Genomic DNA, 4,151 nt, shown 5'->3' with positions numbered 1-4,151 from the left:
TGTCCAAAGTATGTGAGGTGTATTCTCGTCATTCTTGCTTCTGAGGAGCATTCTGGTTGTGCTTCATCTAAGACAGATTTGTTCATTCTTTTGGCAGTCCATGGTATATTCAATATTCTTCACCAACACCACAGTTCAAAGGCGTTCATTCTCCTTTGGTCTTCCTTATTCATCGTCACTGCTTTTGCATGCGTATGAGGCGACTGAAAACACCATGGATTGGGCCAGGTTCATCTTAGTCTTCAAGGTGACATCTTTGCTTTTCAACACTTTAAAGAGGTCTTTTGTAACAGATTTGCCTAGTAAAATGTCTTTTGATGTCTTGATTGATGCTTCCGTGGGTGTTAATTTTGGATTCAAGTAAAAGAAAATCCTCGGCAAATTCAATCTTTTCTCCGTTTATCGTGATGTTGCTTACGGGTCCAGTTGTGGGAATTTTGGGTTTTTTTTTTGTTGAGGTGTAATCCATACTGAAGGTTGTGGTCTTCGATCTTCATCAGTAAGCGCTTCAAGTCCTTACTTGGTAACCGATATATCTTTTCTTTCCAGAGAGCATGATGGAATGATATCAGTGGATGGGAAGTGATGGGCAAGGTGTCAGAAACCATGAGGAGCAGATTCATATGAAGATTAGGAAGAGGGATTAGAGATGTCCTCTGTACCTCTGGGCATCAGTAAATAGCTATCAGATAGATATTTAGGATATAATAGGATTTATTATTATTTTTCCAATGCTATAGCAAAAAAAAGAGGCTGGTAGTACTGAGGGGAGGAAAATTTTGAGGATTATGCTGCTAGGTTCAAAAAGAGTTCAAGTTTTCCTTGTGTTACTGTCATGGAGCCCGGGAGTGCAGGACTTCTCTGAGAATACAGGGACTCACTTGACTTCTGCTCTAGAGTGGCCTGCAGGATTTTCTCATACTCTAAGTCTAATTAGGTATGGCCCAACTCAGTATGTGTAGATATTTGACATCCGTGTAAAAAGAAAACTACTGAGTGGCGTCATGAACAACAAGGGAAATAAAAATGAACTCAATCACCTGTACTTGATACTGAATACCAATTTTTCATGTCTGAAGCTTGGTACCAGTGACATCAACCATATGCTTGTATGCTGTTTCAGGTGGGTCTCTAGCCTGACATTTGTCCATTCCATAGCTTAAAACTTGATGCAGCAATCTTATTTTTGCTGCAGGATGACATTTAATACCAGTGTCTGGTGCCTTCACAGTTTTTAATATTTATCATTTACCCATCTTCCCCAAATCTGCCACGTTAGAAAGGAAGAAATTTATATGAATTATTGCTTCAACTATTTTTATCAAAGATTACACAGTGCATATTTTACGGTCAGCACCTGCTGAAGAATATGATATGAATTGAAACATAACATTAAAAAAACAACATTATTTTGGGGTAAGTAAAAAAAAAAAAATCCAGTAGTCTTCCACTGTAGAACTATAGAATATGTTGAGAGTACTGGGTTGTTTTTTTTTTTTTTTAAACTGGGTTAGGAGAGTAATGAAGATTTTGAAAAGGAAAAGAGCCCAACCAAGAAAATTTTATCTTGTCCATTTTCCTGTGTTGTTAATGTTAAAAAAAAAAAAAAAAAAATCAAAATTTCTAGTTAATTGCTCATGGATGAAGAAGAAAGACTGGAAGAGGCTATAGAAATTTTTTATATGTATTTGCTGTAAAAGAAGTATTTTCAAGAAATTCAGGTTAATGCTAAGAGACAAAGTGGCCTTTCTCGTGAAGTCAGCTGCCTCTGAGGCTACCGATTTTGATTCTTTGATATATATCAGGGTCTGTTCTCTTTTTTTTACTCTTCCAATTTTGTCCCTAAATATTTCACTTGCACAAAGTTAATATTCACTGTGTAAATGTGATATCAGTAATTTCTAATTATTCAAATTAGTTGGAATCCACTCTATGGCAACGGGTTTGGGTTTATTATTATTTTTTAATTATTCAAATAAAGTAACAGGGACAAACAAGTATTTCTCCACAAAATCTTTATAGATACTCAATAAGCCTGACATATTTTTTTTTAATTTTCTACTGCTTAATTCAAGTTTTGTTTCTCAGGATAATCAGATTTCTTATTTTCTCAACAGGAACCAAGAAGATCAGAGTGTTAGAGCCACATTCATCCTCTTGGGCTTCTCAGAATACCCAGACCTCCAGGTGCCCCTCTTCATGGTCTTCCTCACCATCTACATGGTCACTGTGGTGGGGAACCTGGGCATGATCTTAATCATCAGGATCAACCCCAAACTCCACACCCCCTTTTTTTCTCAGCCACTTGTCCTTTGTTGATTTCTGTTACTCTTCAGTAGTTACAAACTGTTAGAAAACCTGGTTGTGGAAGACACAACCATCTCCTTCACAGGGTGCATCATGCAGTTCTTCTTGGCTTGTATATTTGTTGTGTCAGAAGCATTTATGTTGGCAGTGATGGCTTATGATCGATTTGTGGCAGTTTGTAACCCCTTGCTCTATACAGTTGCAATGTCCCCCAAGCTTTGTTATTTTTTGGTCGTTGCCTCCTACTCTTGGAGTATAGCGTGTTCTTTGACAGCCATCTACTTTCTGTTGACATTATCCTTCCATGGTACCAACTTCATAAACAACTTTTTCTGTGAGCATGCTGCCATTATTGCTGTGTCCTGTTCTGACCCCTACATTAGTCAGAAGATCATTTTAGTATCTGCCACGTTCAATGAAATAAGCAGCCTGGTGATCATTCTTACTTCCTATGCTTTCATATTCTTCACTGTCATGAAGATACCTTCCACTGGAGGATGCCACAAAGCCTTCTCCACCTGTGCCTCCCACCTAACCGCTATTACCATTTTCCATGGAACCATCCTTTTTCTCTACTGTGTACCTAATTCCAAGGGCTCATGGCTCATGGTCAAGGTGGCCTCTGTGTTTTACACAGTGGTCATCCCCATGCTGAACTCCCTGATTTACAGCCTTAGGAATAAAGATGTGAAGGAGACAGTCAGGAAGTTAATCAATACCAAATTCTTCTGTTTTAAAATCTAAATCTCTAAATATTTAGGTTTTTCTTAATGAGAGTACTGGTGAGAATTAATCAATAGCAAATCAGAATCTGAATCTATGATAACCTCTCAGCTCACATTTCAATATCTTTTCAAGGTTAATGGTTTGTAATTTAATGTTAACATTACAAATACCATTAGAAAGTAAAATTCAGACCAATTAAACTGTCTTTTACTCAGAAATTGCCATACAATGTTTCTTTGTTATTCTACATGACTGTGTACTTGCCCAAGCGAACCTTCAGTTCACTTTAAGTTACATGACATATGGAATATTTTTAGATGATGTGAAAAGTATAGCTTACAATGAGGAACTTTTGTCCATGCTATAAGCTAGTATGGTAAGAGCTCTTTTGTATAAGACTCTAAATATATATTAAAAATATTAATTTAATTCCAAATGGACTATCTTGTCATTGGAAGATTCCCAGGGTAATGAAAATAAATAATGAGTCTCTCTTTCCTAAAATAACTACAATCTGGTGCATTTAAATTATATTTGGTAATATAAATTTTATTTTCCATCAGTGTAATACATCACCAGAAAACAATACACATTTTAGAAATATATGCCCATGACACTACTTTTGTAATTTATGTTAACATCATTGTGATTTATTTATTCATTTTTTTTTTACTTAAAAATATTGCTAGACTCATGTTAATTTTCTGTTGTAAGAAATAATATAAAGGTATCCCATATGTCTTTTATTTCTTTTACTCCATAATAGAAAAATATAACATGAAGGATATTGGCATTGATACAATCCACAGATGTACTTGGCATCGGTTCTTTATTAATGTAGAACAATCATAAACTCTCAGTGGTATGCAAAAATATGCATAATTCATTCTGTATCACTGGCTTGACTGAAGTAGCTTTGCTGACACTTATACGTCCAAAGGGGGCTTCTTGATTAGCTAAACTGCACTTTACAAATCTGTATATATGTCACTTCCTTGGTCCAGTTGGCTAATGGTCTATGTTGAATACAGTGCCACAACAGAGTATGCTCACCAACAAAAACATATTTCAAGTCCTTGTTTGGGTCTCAGCAGTTAACATTCTGTCACTGAAAGAAA

At 36.0% G+C, this 4,151-nt stretch overlaps 1 pseudogene; it reads left to right on the top strand.

The window, feature by feature from the left end:
* Positions 1-1,004: 1,004 nt before the first annotated feature.
* Positions 1,005-3,051, top strand: LOC126080361 (olfactory receptor 5D18-like; annotated as a pseudogene).
* The last annotated feature ends 1,100 nt before the right edge of the window (positions 3,052-4,151 follow it).

This window comes from Elephas maximus, chromosome 7 (genome assembly GCF_024166365.1).
Source record: "Elephas maximus indicus isolate mEleMax1 chromosome 7, mEleMax1 primary haplotype, whole genome shotgun sequence".
Classification (NCBI taxonomy): Eukaryota; Metazoa; Chordata; class Mammalia; order Proboscidea; family Elephantidae; genus Elephas; species Elephas maximus.
The sequence above is the reverse complement of the archived record's forward strand: the minus strand, read 5'-3'. Positions and strand labels throughout refer to the sequence as shown.